Genomic DNA, 18253 nt, shown 5'->3' with positions numbered 1-18253 from the left:
ACTAAATGCCTTTGTATTATGGTTGGGAAGCTAAGGCGCCTTAATGGAGGAACTACATGCCTTATTTATTATGTATATGGTTTGTTGTGTGGTTAGTGGGAAGTTAAGGCGCCTCAGTGGAGGAACTACCTGCCTAAATTTTTGTAATTAAGAATGTTATATTAGTCGTTGGAAGTTAAGGCGCCTCGGTGGGGAACTAAATACCTTATGGATTGTATATATATATGTATAAGTATAATTTGTGTTTTAGGGCTGCTCACACCAGCATTGTTTATAATGCTGACCCGATTTGCATGTTTGCTTATCGGGTGTGTTCATTATCGGGTGTGTTCATTAAATGAACATAGTTGATAAGTCTTGACAGGATTAGTGTTGAAGAAGGTTGGTTGCTGCTTGTGGTTTGCGTTAGCGTTGCATTTAAGATATGTTTTTTTTTTCCCTTAAGGTGTAATAGATTTTAGTGGAGACAATGTTGTTTTGTATTTTCAGTTGTAATCATAATTAAAGAGTTGTTGAAAGGAGATTTGTAATTTAATCTTATTTGTGAATTTTTGGTTATGAAGAGGACTTTTGTTTATTTAAAAATTTTTTATTGATTTTGAATTATCCACGTAATTAAATAGATGATGGGTTTTTGGAAGTGGAGAGTGCATCACACCTCAAAAATCGAAGAGTCGGGAACAAATATTATTTTTCCAATTTTGTTGAAATTCGGGGTGTGACAATAGACGTAGGCCATTCGGTCAACTCATAGTCAACACACTTTAATGGCAATTTGGGACCAAAGTGTAATAAACGATTAATTGTAGTCCAAACCCTAAATTCACTATTAATAGTAGGACCAAAATGTAAAATACCCAATGTTTTTAGATGTTTTTTTACTTAACCCCCAAAGTTTGTACCCCTTTTTGTGAATACCCCCCATTTTCAAAATCCTTAGTGATTGCCCCTCACTCTGTCAATTTCCTGTGTAACAGACGTTCGTATTTTGTATATTGGCAAATTTGCCCCTATTGTAAAACCCCCCCATTTTTAACATTCAAATTTCTAAAAACCACCTATTTAAATTTTCCCCATTTTGCAATCTCCGCCTCCAGTTCACTCACCTCCACCATCAATATATTTCCCTCCACCTCCAATTCACTCACCGGCACCCACCCCCAGTATATTCACCTTGTTGGAGTTATCCCTCACATCAGGAGAAGCTGAAGTTCAGTTTGCATGAAGAAGGCTGAGCGCACCATGCGCTCAGTTTGGTCTTGCACAAGTCACAAGTCACGGCACGCGCTCATGCCTTGCTCGACCTCTAAACACTTCAGCGCGCCATGCGCTCAGTTTGTTCTGCTTGAGGCGCGACCCGCGCTCATGCCTTGGTCGACCTCCAGAACCTTCAGCACGACCTGCGCTCATCTTGTTCTTGCTTGAGGCGCACCCCGCGCTCAAGTCTATTTTCAGAAGAAATCTATTTTTGTGGGCCGTGAGTTTGCAATAAGAGTTAGAGTTTTTGGCAAAACCTAACACTCAGAAGAGACACGAAAATACACAAGAACAAAGAGAGAAACCCAATCTTGAAAGCTATCAAGATTGAGAGATAACATTTACAGAGATACAACCCTGTAAAGAGAGAGGAGTGATCTAGTAAGGTGAAAGACTGACAGGAGAGATTGTAATCTTCCTTCCCACTTTATAAAAGGACTAGCTCTTGTGGAAGTCGGCATCATTGGCCGAACCATGGTATATATTTGTGTTGTGGTATGCGTTTAATTCTGTTTTACATTATTATCTATTGTTAATAGTTGTTTAGCGAGTTGGGCATGTTAGTATATGTTGTAGTTGATATTTAGAATTTGTCTGGAGTTGAATTGAGTTTAAATACAAATTATCTGTGTAGTGGGGGAATCGATTGGTATTGGTATAAATCCCAACAAGTGGTATCGAAGCTATGTTAGATTAGCCTAGGGTGTTATCCAAATCTTGGTCAGAAGGTGTTAGACAAAATTCCTGAGAGAAGATTTGAGTTTAAATAACTTGTAGAAATGGACCATTCCATGAACACTCGCATGACGAGTCTTAATAGGAAGAACTACACCATTTGGAAAGCCAAGATGGAAGACTTGCTTTATTGCAAGGACTTGGCACAACCCATTGAGAATGGAGGAGAAAGACCGGAAACAGTTGTTGCGGCTGAGTGGAGCAAGCTTGACAGAAAAGTAATTGGGTACATTCGACAGTGGATTGACGATAGTGTCTTTTACCATGTATCCCAAGAGACTACAACTTTTGGCTTGTGGAAAAAACTCGAAGACCTTTATGAAAGGAAGTCGAGCGAAAACAAAGTGTTGGTCGTTAAGAAGTTTGCCGACACGAAGTACCAAGAAGGTTCTTCAATGTCTGAGCATCTTAACGAATTACAGAATACCATCAATCAGATGCATTTGATGAAGATTAATTTGGGAGACGAAGTTGAGGCTTTATTTCTATTAGGCTCTCTACCCGAAAGTTGGGAGACATTAGTAGTCTCTCTACACAGAGCAGCCAAGGATGGAATCGTTACCATGGAGATGGCTACCGCGTCTTTGTTGAATGAGGAGACTAGAAGGAGTTTAAAAGGCAGCTCCTCTCGCTCAGAGATCCTTGTCACAAAGAAACGGGGGAGAGGTAGATACAAAAAACCATCTCGTTCTAGAGGTGATGACAGAAGTAAATCTAGGGGTGAAGCTAGAACTCCTAAGGCAGAGAGACAATGTTACTATTGTGCCACCAAGGGCCACTTCAGATATGAGTGCAGAACACTGAAGAGGGATGAGAAAAATAACTGTGTAGATGAAGACATGGTGCAGAGGAACGGAAACACAGGCAGAGATATTACCGCACTAGTCAACAACCTAGTGGGAATTGTGTCAGATTGTGGTGAGTGCTGTCTTAGTACCTCATGTCAGGATACAGAGTGGGTGATAGATATAGGAGCATCCTATCACGTCACACCGCACAGGGAATTCTTCACTACCTACAGCTGTGGTGAATATGGTAAAGTGAAGATGGGTAACAGTGGTGTCTCGAAGATTATAGGCATTGGTGATGTTCATGTAGAAACCAATGTCGGCTACACCTTAACACTCAAGGATGTAAGACATGTCCCTGACATTCAGCTTATGCCTAATTTCGGTTGGGAAATTAGATGACATGGCTTTGTAAACTCGTTCGGTAACGGGGTATGGAAACTGAGCAGAAGTTCCATTGTAGCAGCCAGAGGAAAGAAAACTTGCTCTCTTTACAAAATGCAGGCTAGTTTGTATAAAGCAAAAGTGAATGCGGCAGAAGAAGAAGCTTCCTCCGAACTGTGGCACAAGAGACTGTGTCATATGGGCTTAAAAGGGATGGAAGTTCTTGGTAAGCAAAAGGCCTTGCCAGATATTAAAGGTACACATTTAAATACATGTACTCATTGTTTGGTAGGAAAGCAACACAGGGTGTCTTTCCAAAGATTCCCTGTCTCATAGAAAGGACAATGTCCTTGAACTAGTGCACACAGACTTATGTGGTCCTATAAAAGTGAAGTCCCATGGGGGAGCTTTATACTTTGTGACCTTCATTGATGATGCATGAAGAAAGGTATGGGCATACAATTTGAAGACCAAGGATGAAGTACTTGGCGTGTTTGAGAAATTCCACAGCATGGTGGAAAGAGAAACTGGGAAGTTGTTGAAGTGTATTCACTCAGATAATGGGGGTGAGTACATTGGGCTGTTTGAAGAGTATTGCCAGAGTTATGGGATTCGTCATGAGCAGACCGTTCCCAAGACACACAATAGAATGGAATAGCAAAAAGAATGAACCGTACCATTGTAGAGAGGATGAGATGCATGTTGTCTCACTCTAAGCTACCTATAACCTACTGGGTAGAAGCAATGCGTACAGCCATGCATGTGATCAATCTATTGCCGTTAAAGCCTCTGAATAGTAATTATCCAGAAAGAGTATGGCTAAGCAGAGATGTTGATTATGGATACTTTAGGGTATTTGGGTGCAGGGCATTTGTGCATATTCCGAAGGAGGAGAGATCCAAGCTTGATGACAGAGCCAAGCAGTGCATTTTTCTGGGTTATGGAGATGAAAAGTTTGGTTACAAACTCTATGATCCGATTAACAAGAAGGTAATCCGAAGTTGAGATGTTGTGTTCTTGGAAGACCAAACCATAGCAGACTTTGAGGAGGGTGAGAAGCTACAGGCTTTCACCAATGATCTTGTTAATTCAGAACCAGAAGTTTCTACTGTGGATCGTGCAGAAGGCATTGAGAATGTAGAGAACCATGGGCTTAAAGCTCATGATGAGAATCCTATTGCTCCTGATGGAATAGAACCTATTGGTATAGAAGATGTAGATGAGATGCATGAACCACCACCAGAGCAATGGGGCAAGGAGGTCAAACATATAGAGACTAGCTTCAACCAGGTATCCACCACATACGTACGTGCTACTATCAGATGGTGGAGAACCTATATACTATCAAGAGGCACTTGAAGGTACAGACAAAGAAAAATGGTTGAAGGCCATGCATGACGAGATGGATTCTTTGCATAAGAATCATACTTATAAGTTAGTTAAGAAACCGCAAGGACGAAAAATTCTCAAGAATAAGTGGATATACAAAGTCAAGCATGAGGAGAACAATCATCACCCAAGGCACAAAGCTCGCCTTATTGTGAAGGGATTCGGTCAAAGAAAAGGGATTGACTTTGATGAGATTTTCTCTCCTGTAGTGAAGATGACTTCTATCCGGGTGGTATTGGGTATGACCTCAAGTATGAACCTAGAGGTTGAGCAGCTAGATGTTAAGACAACTTTTCTTCATGGAGACCTTGAAGAAGATGTCTACATGGACCAGCCAGAGGGGTTTGAGGTCAAAGGCAAAGAGCACCTAGTATGCAAGCTGATAAAGAGCTTGTATGGGTTGAAGCAAGCACCGAGACAGTGGTACATAAAGTTTTATTCCTTTATAGCGAAGCAAGGCTACAAGAAGTCTGCTTCCAATCATTGTGTGTTTGTTCAGAGATTTCCAGATGGGGATTTCATAGTACTCTTGTTGTATGTGGATGATATGTTGATAGTTGGCCCAAACATCAACAAGATATCCAAGCTGAAGAAAGACTTAAGTAAGTCCTTTGAGATAAAAGATTTGGGTCAAGCAAGGCAGATACTTGGGATGCAGATCACTTGAGACAGAAAGATTGGAAAGTTGTGGCTTTCTCAAGAAAGCTACATTGAGAAGGTGTTGAAGAGATTCAACATGGATCAAGCGAAGCCAGTCAGTTGTCTGCTTGTTGGCCAATTTCGCATGACCAAAAAGATGTGTCCAAAGGGTGAGCATGAGCAGAGTCAAATGGAAAAGATTCATTATGCATCCGCACTGAGCAGCTTGATGTACGCAATGGTGTGTACAAGACCGGATATAGCTTTCGCCGTGGGCGTTGTAAGTCATTTTCTGTCAAATCCGGGTAAGGAACATTGGGAAGGTGTTAAGTGGATATTGAGATATCTCAAGGGAACTTCCAAATCATATTTGTGCTTTGGTGGAAGTAAGCCCTTACTTGAAGGCTACACTGATGCAGACATGGCATGTGATATTGACTCAATGAAGTCCACCTCCGGTTATCTGGTTACTTTTGCAGGGGGGAGCAGTTTCTTGGCAATCAAAGTTGTAAAAGTGTGTTGCCCTCTCCACTACAGAAGCCGAGTATATTGCAGCCACTGAGTGTTGCAAAGAGATATTATAGATGAAGAGGTTCTTCGACGAACTAGGGCTAAAGCAGAAACAGTTTGTAGTTCTATGTGACAGTCAGAGCGCCATCCATTTGAGCAAGAATCCGAGTTTTCATTCTAGATCCAAGCACATACACGTGTATTATCATTGGATTAGAGAAGTACTCGAAGACAAGTATTTGTGTATCGAGAAGATCCATACCGACAAGAACGGGTCGGATATGATGACCAAAGTTTTAACGAAAGGTAAGTTTGATATTTGTTGTGCTACCGCTGGAATGGTAGCAGACTCCTCCTGTTGATTTGGAAATTGCATGGAGGTATCCCCCCTCACTATTCGGGAGGGGGAGATTTTTGGAGTTATCCCTCACATGAGGAGAAGCTGAAGTTCAGTCTGCATGAAGAAGGCTGAGTGCGCCATACGCTTAGTTTGGTCTTGCACAAGGCGTGGCACGCGCTCATGTCTTGCTCGACCTCCAAACACTTCAACGCGCCATGCGCTCAGTTTGTTCTGCTCGAGGCGCGACCCACGCTCATGCCTTGGTCGACCTCCAAAACCTTCAGCGCGACCCGTGCTCATCTTATTCTTGCTCGAGGCGCACCCCGCACCCAAGTCTATTTTCAGAAGAAATCTATTTTTGTGGACCGCGAGTTTGCAATAAGAGTTAGAGTTTTTGGAAAAACCTAATACTCAGAAGAGACACGAAAATATACAAGAACAAATAGAGAAACCCAATCTTGAAAGCTATCAAGATTAAGAGATAACCTTTACAGAAATACAACCCTGTAAAGAGATGAGTGATCTAGTAAGGTGAGAGACTGACAGGAGAGATTGTAATCTTCCTTCCCACTTAATAAAAGGACTAGCTCTTGTAGAAGTAGGCATCATTGGTCGAACCACGGTATATCTTTGTGTTGTGGTATGCGTTTAATTTTGCTTTACATTATTATATGTTGTTAATAATTGTTTAGCGAGTTGGGCATGTTAGTATAGGTTGTAGTTGATATTTAGAATTTGTCTGGAGTTGAATTGAGTTCAAATACAAGTAATCTGTGCAGTGGGGGAATCGATTGATATTGTTATAAACCCCAACACACCTCCACCTCCAAAACAACCATCACGTGCGGAGCATCCAAAAATATGTTACCAGAAGAAACATCCAGGTGAATAATGGCCAGATAATGAAGAAAAAATATTTTTTTGTGGGGAATGGGATTGGATGCAAATTGAATGAGTTGAATGAACTAATACATCTCAAAGGCATGTTGAGAATTTTCAATCTTGAAAATGTGAGCAGTGCTAGAGGTTGCGTGGAAGCGAATCTAAAACGTTAGCCCAACCTTGTAAGGTTACAATTAGTATGAAATGATGAAGGCACTAACAGAGTGAAAATTGATTTTGATGTGCTGGGAAACCTTGAGCCACATTGAAATCTTAAAGCGTTGGGCATAAAAGGTTACAGAGATAACAGGTTCCCACGGTGGATGACGGATCCATTGCTCCCAAATTTAGTCGCGATTATTCTCGTACAATGTAGAAATTGTCAAAATCTCCCTGCACATGGTCAAATCCTGTAGAGAAAAAGGGAGAAAAAAAGGGTGTTTGCGTTTTTCTTACTTAGCCAAAATTTGGGTCGAGAGAAAGAAAAACAGTACTGGACTTTTCTCACTAAAAGTTTGTCATGCACGCCATTTACTATGCTCTCAAGCAAAGACGCCGCCAAGACTCCACCGTTTTCACTTAGACTTCGATTTTTTTTCAGAAACAGTATAAACATAAGTTTTTTTTTTTCTAAAAACTTAATCTAACCAAAACCAAAAAAAAAAAAAAAAAAAAAAAATTGTAAGAGAGAATTCTTAGTGAGTTAAGTGTTCATTATTTGTGAGTGAATTGAGAGGTCTTGTAATATGTTACTTGGACATCTGGTAAAGCTTGGAACTCGCCGGTGGATGTAGGCATATTGTCGAACCATATTATATCCGTGTCTTGTGGTTTGTTTTTTCTTTTGCATTAGTCTATTTACTTTATATGTTAGTTAATTGATATTGAGAAGTGTTGGGATAGTACTTGGAGGGTGTTAAAGTCTTGTCTAGAGAGAATGATTAATCCTTGTGTAGGGTTTATTGATTTGGAGTGGATAACGTTGTTTCCGTAGTTGATTATTCACAACAATTGGTATCGGAGCAAGGTATACGACCTAGGATTTTGAGTTTTGGTGAAAAACCATAGTGCTCAAAATTTCTATAGACAAGGTGTTCGATAAAATTCCTGAGTGAAATATTTTTTTGGGTTATTGTGTGTGACTTGAAAAATGGCTCCCAAGATGTCAAATGCTAGGTTTGAAATGGAGAAATTTAAAGGAAAGAATAACTTTGGGATTTGGCAAGTCCAAGTAAAGGACGTCCTCATCCAACAAGATTTGCACAAGGCTTTAAAGGGGATTAAATTAAAGGCGGCGAGTATGAGTGATGATGATTGGGAAGAGTTCGATCTATAGGCTTGTGATAGGGTTATATACTAAAAGCATTACTTTTGTATTAACTCTAATTCTTTATATTTTGAATGAGAATCATATGAGCAAATGTTATGCATATTATATATGTTATTAGTTATATGCATACGTCTAATATTTTATGTTGTAGATGATATGGTGTGTGGTGACACATAGAAGATTATATCATCAGTACCTTATAAAGTATAAGTAAATGTTCACAACCTAGATGGATTTGGACAAACCATTGGTATGGTTGTAGTATAATCTGGTATTAGTCTATCTTGACTATAGGATTATACTAGTACACTTTGTGTGTATTGAATAGGACCAAGTGAGGTTGTTTTTCTTTATACTAACTATATAAGAGAACAAACACCTCTGTTATTATGGATGTTTGTCCTCTTAATCCGGATATAATAATGGGCACTTACGTACATTGTACATTGCTTTAAATCATCAATGAGTGAGATTCATTTGTGAATCAACAAACTCGATGGATTGGATAATGACATTGTATGTAAGGTGTCCTGTTGATTATAGAAGGAATATGTGACCCGCAAGAAGTCGGGTTGATGATGTCCCCTTGAGAAGCTCATAAGGATTGTCATGTAAACCCTACAGGTGGATTTAATCCGACATGACAATGAGGTTGAGTGGTACTACTCAAGGACATAAGAAGTTGATTAATGTAGTTTTCAGTAACTTGACTTAATCAATGGGCATTCGATATCTTAACACGGGGAGATCAACGAGCATATAATATGGAGCCCATAACCGTAATACATGTAATTTGGGATTAGGGTGGTAGTGCAACAATGGCTTTTAGTGGAATAAGCCATTTGTTGAAGGACTTGGGCCGTGTGTTCTGGGCAAACATGGGAAGCCCAAGCCCATCAGGAGACCTAGCCCTAATTTCTCCTCATGGTCCCTGTTGTAACCTATATAAAGAAACCCTTTTCTCTTGGCCGAAGTTCAGTGATTGCTCAAGAGAGGCAAAGAGAGAAAGAAAGGGCCCACACAATGTCCATTCCAAGGTTAGGAATACAACAGAAGATCAAGAAGTTGCTGATTCGTAGAGCTTAGATTCTCAGAGATATCACAGCTGTTCAAAGGTATGATTCCTAACTAAAATCGTGAACACCCTTATTCCGCTGCGCATGGGTTTTCACGGTTTGTAGTCGATTACATGCAACCATAACGGTTCCTACAGCTTGTTCATCAATCCGGTTGTGTCTTGCTAATGAGGTTATATATAATGTGATGGGAGAAAATACCACTACCAGTATTTGGCTCAAGCTAGAATCTATGTATATGACCAAGAGCATAACGAACAAGATGTACCTTAAGAAGCGTCTTTATCGGTACATGATGGTAGATGGTTCAACGATACAAGAGTACGTTAGTGAGTTCCATCGACGCCTAGCAGATTATTTGAATGTTGGTATGAAGATGGATGATGAGAATCAAGCGGCATGTTTAATATTCTCTTTGCCCGAAAGCTATGAGCATCTAATGACTACATTTATGAACAGAGAAGATGTTGATCTTGATGAAGTTCAAAGTGTGCTTTTTTATGAGTTGATGAAGAAGAAACGAGTTGAGAATAATATTGATCCAGGACAAGGATTAGTGGCAAGAGGAAGGTCGTATGAAAGGCATCTACAAGCAATGAGAGGTCTAGGTCCAAGTCAAAAAAGTCGTTGAAACATGTGAAGTGCTACAATTGCGATGAAAAGGTACATTACGTAAGTAATTGTCCTCAGCCGAAGAAAGATAACAAGAACAATGGTAAGAAAAAAGATAAGGCTAAAGTTGAGGCAAGTTTTGCTTCAGGCTCTAAAGGAGACGATGTGAGTATCTGTGTGTCAACACAAGACTATATGGCCGAAATGTGGATTCCTGATATTGGGTGTTCCTACCATATGTGCCTGAATAGAAAGTGGTTTACTTCTTATGAGAGCATTGATGGTGGTTCCGTTTTGATGGGTAATGACGTTGCTTGTAAGACGGTAGGAATTGGAACTGTACGGGTCAAGATGCATGATGGTGTAGTGAGGACTTTAATTGATGTGAGGCATGTTCCTGAGCTAAAGAAGAATTTTATTTCTCTTGGTACTTTGGATTCCAAAGGCCATAAGTTTGTGGGAGAAGGTGGAGTCCTAAAGATTTTTAGTGGCTCTTTAGTTGTTATGAAGGGTCAAAGACATAGGACCTTGTATACTTTGATGGGTAGTACGGTGATTGGTAATGTAGCAGTGGGTGCATGTAGTGATGATTCTGAGTGCACTAAGATGTGGCATATGCGTTTAAGATATATGAGTGAAAAGAGTTTGTCTGAGTTGTGCAAGCGATCTTGAAGGACTTGAAGAAGCCAAGTATGGGTTTCTGTGAGCATTGTGTCTATGGGAAGCAATGCAGAGTCAAGTTCAGTTCAAGCAAGCACACGACAACAGACATTCTTGATTATGTGCATACGGATGTTTGGGTACCATCCAGAGTGGCTTCAAAAGGAGGTAACCGTTATTATGTCTCATTCAATGATGAACATACTCGTTATGTGTGGGTGTATATGATGAAAACGAAAGATGAAGTGTTTGAGATATTTAAGAAGTGGAAGGCAAGGGTTTAGAATCGCACATATAGGAAGGTAAAGACTCTATGGTCTGACAATGGTACTGAGTATACCTATATGGGCCTTTCCAAGAGTTTATATGCGAAAGGGTATTGCCAGACACTGGATAGTCGGGGGCACGCCTCAACAGAATGGGATAGTAGAGAGAATGAATAAAACCTTGCTTGAAAGAGCGAGATGTTTGTTGTCTAATGCTAGTCTAGGCAAATAGTATTGGATAGATGTAGTGTCCATGGCGTGTTACATGTATAATAGGGCACCAGTTCCAGCTATAGATTGCAAGACGCTTTATGAGGTGTGGTCAGGTAACCCAGCTGATTATAGTATTTTGCGAATGTTTGGATCGGCTGCTTACTACTATGTGAAGGAAAGCAAGCTAGATCCTAGAGCTAAGAAGGCAATATTCTTGGGCTTCGCAAATAAGGTAAAGGTATACAGATTGTGGTGTCTAGAAGACCACAAGTTCCTGGTCAGCAGAGATGTTACCTTTGATGAGACTTCCGTGTTATCTTTCAGTAAGCCAGAAAAAACTGGGCAAAATGGTAAGTTTATAGAAGTTCAAGCTACTGAGCTTGAGTTGTCTGATGCAGCAGATGACTGGTTGGTTCATGATGAGGTACTAGATCATGGAACCATACAATAACAGGAAGTAGAGCATGAGCATCCGCAACTTGTAGTGGCTAACCCTAGGCCAAAGAGACAAGTTAAGGAAGTGCACAAGGATGGGCACGATAAGCCGGTGAAACATTATAGTCAGGTAGATTTAGTGGCATATGTACTGAATATTGAAGATGATGAGCCAGATAGCTTCAAAGAAGCTGTTAGAGATGCTCATTACAGAGATTGGTTAGTTGCTATGCAGGAAGAAATGAAATCTTTTGATAAAAATCACACATGGGACCTTATTTTATTGCCAAAGGGCAAAAGGACTATTGGCAGTAAATGGGTGTTCAGAAAGAAAGAGGTCCTTCCTGAGTCTGACAGTACTGGGTACAATGCAAGAGTGGTAGCAAAGGGTTTCTCACAGAAGAAAGGAGTAGACTACAATGAGGCATTTTCCACGGTGGTCAAACATACTTCCATTCGTGTGTTATTGAGTTTAGTTGCTCACTTCGACTTGGAGTTAGAGCAACTTGATATGAAAACTACTTTCTTGCATGGAGCCTTGGAGGAAGAGATCTATATGAGACAACCTAAAGGTTTTGTTGTTGCTAAGAAAAAAGATCATGTGTGCAAGTTGAATCGGTCATTGTATGGTTTAAAGCAATCGCCAAGGCAATGGTATGGTACAAGCGTTTTGACACGTTCATGATGCAACATGAGTATACCCAAAGTAAGTATGACTGTTGTGTTTACTTTCGTAGGCTTCGTGGTAATGACTTAATCTATCTCTTGCTTTATGTAGATGACATGCTTATTGCTTTCAAAAGCATGGTGGAGATAGACAAGTTGAAATCTTAACTTAGCTCTGAGTTTGAGATGAAGGACTTGGGTAGAGCCAAGAAGATATTGGGCATAGAGATTGACATAGATAAGAAGAAGCGACGGATAGTTGTATCTCAGAAGAAATACCTTAAGAAAATAATTTCTCGATTCAGTATGGAGAATACAAAGTCAGTTTCTACTCCTTTAGCTGGGCATTTTAGGCTCTCAGCTAAGTTCTCTCCTAGTTCAGTGAAGGAACAAAAGCATATGGCTCATGTTCTTTATGTTAGTGCAGTGGGCAGTTTGATGTATACTATGGTGTGCACACGCCTAGACATTTCACAGACAGTCAGTATAGTAAGCAGGTATATGACAAATCCTGGGAAGCAGCATTAAGAGGCAGTGAAATGGGTATTGAGGTACTTGAAGGGTACCTTGGATGTGGGATTAGTTTATGGTGGAGGTACTTGTTATGTCAGTGGTTATGTGGATTCAAATTATGCTGGTGATCTAGATAGACGACGATTGACTATTGGTTATGTGTTTATGATGCATGGTGTACCGGTTAGTTGGAGGTCTATGTTATAGGCTACAGTTGCTCTATCTACTACAGAGGCAGAGTATATGTTAGTGGCAGAGGTAGTGAAAGAGGCAATATGGCTTTGAGGTCTTCTGGATGATATGGGTATTGAGCAGAACAGTGTTGCTTTATATTGTGATAGTCAGAGTGCTATTCATTTGGCGAAAAACTAGGTTCATCATGCTCAAACCAAGCATATTGATGTCCGATATCACTTTGTACGGGATGTCATTGAGGATGGTGATGTAGCACTTGAGAAAGTGGACACCCATGACAATCCTGCTGATATGTTGACGAAGGTTGTCACAGGAGTTAAGTTCCAACACTGTTTGGACTTGCTCCAAATCCTACATGTTTGATTAGAGCCCTTTGTGGGCATGGCCCTTCGGGGCAGACGGCGAGTTTCGAGATATGCTTTGAAGACTAGTGCTTCTTGCTGGATGTGTTCGGCTTAGTTTTATGTGTTATAACATCACCGAGGTAGAGAATGTAGAGAAAAAAAGGAGAAAAAAGGGTGTTTGCATTTTTCTTACTTAGCCAAAATTCGGGTCGAGAGAAAGAAAAATAGTATTGGACTTTTCTCACGAAAAGTTTGTCAAGCGCGCGCGCTCTACTATGCCTGGCTCAAGGTGCGACGCAGCGCTCCACCGTTTTCACTCAGACTTCGATCTTTTTCGGAAACAGTATAAACATAAGTTTTTTTTCTAAAAACTTAACCTAACCAAAACCAGAAAAAAGAAAGAGATTGTAAGAGAGAATTCTTAGTGAGTTGAGTGTTCATTCTTTGTGAGTGAATTGAGAGCTCTTGTAATCTGTTACTCTGGATATCTAGTAAAACTTGGAACTCGCCGGTGGACGTAGACACATTGCTGAACCATGTTATATCCGTGTCTTGTGGTTTGTTTTTTCTTTTGCATTAGTCTCTTTATTTTATATGTTAGCTAATTGATATTGAGAAGTGTTAGGATAGTACTTTGAGGGTGTTGAAGTCTTGTCTAGAGAGAATGATCAATCCTTGTGTGGGGTTGATTGATTTGGAGTGGATAACGTTGTTTCCACAGTTGATTATTTACAACAACTCCCATCTCTTAAGGATGTACAGTTGGAGGAATTGGATGCTCTCTAGTTCATTGAAGGTGGTAGCATGGTGAGAAGACAAATAGAATGGTTCCCATCACTTGAAAGAATTTACCTTTTTGCTAACCCTAACCTCGAGAGTTGGGTAAAATAAGAAGAAGAAGTGTCCCTTCATAGCGTTGTTGTGTTGTATGTTCGCAATTTCTCCAAATTAAGTACAATGCCAATGCTCCCATCACTTGAAGAATTGACAATAGAGAAATGTAATGAGAAGCTGATGGTGTCATTGCTCAAAGTGAACTAGAAAAGAAAGCACCAACCTCCTCCTTACCCAATTCTTCTTCTCTTGCCAATATGAAATATTTGGATATTTCTTCCTACGATGACTTGTTGTCTTTGCCGGAAAATGGGTTACAGAACTTGACATCTTTTGAAAGTTTGAATACTGGGGGTGGGTGGCGGTGAGTGGACTAGAGGTGGAGGGAAATATACTGGTGGTGGAGGTGAGTGAACTGGAGGCGGAGATTGTAAAATGGAGAAAATTTGAATGGGAAATTTTTACAAATTTGATTGTTAAAAATGGGGAGTTTTTACAATAGGGGCAAATTTGCCAATATACAAAATACCAACGTCAGTTACATAGAAAATTGACAGAATGGGAAGCAATCACTAAATTTTTTGAAAATGGAGAGTATTCACACAAGGGGTACAAACTTTGGGGGGTTAATTAAAAAAACCCCGTGCTTTTAAAACATGTCATTCCATCCTGGTTGTTAAACTAAATATGCTCCATGACAATAATGTATTCCAATTGAAAAGGCATCTCTCATCGCATTAGTAAGAAACGACACCTCATAATACCATGACGTGCTGCAGAATGATGTAGCCTATCGAATCCAATCAACTGAATTGTTTCCATAATTAGATAACATTGATTATCATTTAAAGACAATGGTAGAAGGCTTCACTTAGGGCCCATGCATGCACCTAGCTAGGTATGAGTCAAGTTATAACATTATGACACACTTTTTTTTCAAGAGTACGAAAATAAAATGCCCCAACGAGTGGGAGCTAGAAAGCCACTGATCATTAGTGGTTGTAATTCTATCTATTTTATTTGTTTATTTGAGTGGAGCTTACTAATTCGAAAATTCATTAAGAGATATATTTACCTTTTTTTTTTTTTTCTTTCAGGGAAGAGTGCAGGGGCAGTAATTCAAATATTTATTAGCCTATATATACAGAGTGTGTTTTGGAAATAGTTTGTCATGCCATCCTTAATTTTGGTTAGGAATATTGTGCAATTATGACCCTACTAAATATGATAACAAAATAATCTACTAAATCTGATACAAAATAAACAAATGTGTCAAGAAATCAACAAAATATTAATGTTTGTCTTATAAAACAAGCTCTTGCAATTTACAAGAACAAGAATCCAAGAAAAACAACCTCTACTTTGAGAGGATTCAAAATTCTAAACTATTACGTACAAAGAAAATGGATTATGTTAAGCTGAATTTTGTAGTAGTTCTTTTGTTTGTTGCATCATTGACGGTGAATATAGAGGCAATAAGGATGAAAGTCGATGATGGTTTGAAAGGCATTTGTAAAAAGGATGCAGATTGTGCAGACTGGTGCCGCAATGAAAATCCGGGCTGGAACTGTGATCCCAAATGCTATACAAATAGTCCAACTTGCCATTGTTTATGTTGAAAATATCCTAGACTTCGGAGAATGATTTCTTGGAATAAAGATCTCTTTTATATATTGAAATAAAAGTAGTAAAAATTTCTATTATCTTTTAGTATTTTGTGTTTTGGTTTGTAGGTTGATTAAATATCTCAATTTGCTAATACAATTGTCATTTTAATCTTTGGCTTAAACTGCCATAATAGCTAGCATACATACACTTTCTGTGAATTTCATTTACGAAAGGGAGCCACAGCAGTGATCAGACGCGCGAGTTAAATCAGTGCCTATAACTCTAGAACCAACAAGGGTTTTCCATAGAAACAACACAACCAAATTTATTCAATGGCTTAATTAAGTTAGTATAACCAATTACATAGTTTATTAGGAGATCGATATATTTATCAAATGCATGCTGATATATAACCACAATATGAGTGGCTAGGTTGATAAAATTGGAGCAAGCTAGCTAAGTTAAGCAAAACATTACACAATAATGACGAGCTTCTCTATTGAATCGGTACATATTGTGTTTCGGGCATAGTCCGCCCTACCACAACCTACATTTAATTCTGGTTAGGAATATTATATTGTAGAATTACAAACCTACTAAATATGATAACAAAATAATCTACTGAATCTTATTAGAAAATAAAATCTGATACAAAATAAACAAATGTCGAAAAAAATATTAATGTTTGTCCTATAAAACAAGCTTTTATAATTTACAGACTTTGCAAGAACAAGAATATAAGAAAAAACAACTTATACTTTGAGAGGATCTGAAATTCCAAACTATTACATACAAGGAAAATGGATTCAATTAAGTTGAATTTTGTAGTAGTTCTTTTGCTCATTAATTGCATCATTGACAGTGAATGTAGAGGCATAGCAAAGATGCAAATCGAAGATCGTTTGAAAGGATTATGTACTAAGGATGATGATTGTATAGACTGGTGCCGCAATGAAAATCCGGGCTGGAACTGTGATCCCAAGTGCTATACAAATGTTCCAACTTGCTATTGTTTATGTTGAAAATATCCTAAACTTACGGAGAATGATTTTTTGGAATAAACATCTTTTTTATATATAGAATTTATAAAAGTAGGAAAATTTTCTATTATCTTCTAGTATTTTTTGTTTTGGTTTGTAGGCTGATTAAATATCTCAATTTAGCTGAAATTGCTAATACAATTGCCATTTTAATCTTTGTCTTAAACTACCATAATAGCATACACACATACTCTTTCTATGAATTTCATTTACGAAAGGGAGCCACAACAATGATCAAAGGAGTAAATTAGTGCCTATAACTCCAGAACCAACAAGGGTTTTCCATATAGAAACAACATATCCAAATTTATTCAATGGCTTAATTAAGTTGGTATAACCAATTACATAGTTTATTAGGAGATCGATATATTTATCAAATGCATGTTGATATATAACCATGATTTGAGTGGTTAGGTTGATAAAATTGGAACAAGCTAGCTAAGCTAAGCAAAACATTACACAATAATGACGAGGTTCTCTATTGAATCAGTACATAGTGTGTTTTGGGCATAGTCTGCCCTACCACAACCTACATTTAATTCTGGTTATGAATATTATATTGTAGAATTACAAACCTACTAAATATATTAACAAAATAATCTAATGAATCTTATTAGAAAATAAAATCTGATACAAAATAATAAACAAATACCAACAAAAAAATATTAATGTTTGTCCTATAAAACAAACTCTTATAATTTACAGACTTTACAAGAACAATAATACAAGAAAAAACAACTTATGCTTTGAGAGAACATAGACTTGTACAAAAGAGATACTTGTTCTAATAAATTATTATTCTTCCAGGTCTAGGATTTTTCAGCATATACAGTGGCAACGGGGAGCATTAAGTTGAATTTTGTATAGTAGTTCTTTTGCTCATTAGTTGAATAAAATGGTAGGAGATGCATCCCCTTGGCGACACGTTATTTATTTGAGAATTGTCATTATAGAGTAATATGAACTCATGAAGTGCAATTTTAATATTGAAAACCAGATATATTGGTCATATCATGTCAGCACTAGAACACATTACATAGTACGTAGATTATGAGTACGAGAAGTGTCAAATTAAAAACCTATTAAATTTGATACGAAATAATCTACTAACTCTCATAAGAAATTCAACAAGAAATCTGCAAAATAATAAAATAGAGTATTGCATTAATTACCTTGACATGGAAATAAATCGTGTAAAGATACAAACGTAAAATAATTCTAGTATATAGAGACATACATTCCATAATCTAGATATACTTTATTGATGATGCATGTTTCCACATTCTATTCTTAACTTATATATGTATATATATTTCTCACATTTTATTCTATAATCGGGATATATTTTAGATCCAATAAATATTCTATAGAGATACTTATTGATATGCCTATTATGGAGAGATAATTGTATATATTATCTATTCGAACATATATACCTAATACCTGGATCAAATAATGATCCAATATTTCTCTAATCATTTACTTCAACAAATATCACGGTGTCATTTACTTCTAACAAATCTCACTATATATATTA

This window comes from Coptis chinensis, chromosome 6 (genome assembly GCF_015680905.1).
Source record: "Coptis chinensis isolate HL-2020 chromosome 6, ASM1568090v1, whole genome shotgun sequence".
Taxonomy (NCBI): Eukaryota; Viridiplantae; Streptophyta; class Magnoliopsida; order Ranunculales; family Ranunculaceae; genus Coptis; species Coptis chinensis.
Note: the sequence above shows the minus strand (reverse complement) of the source record.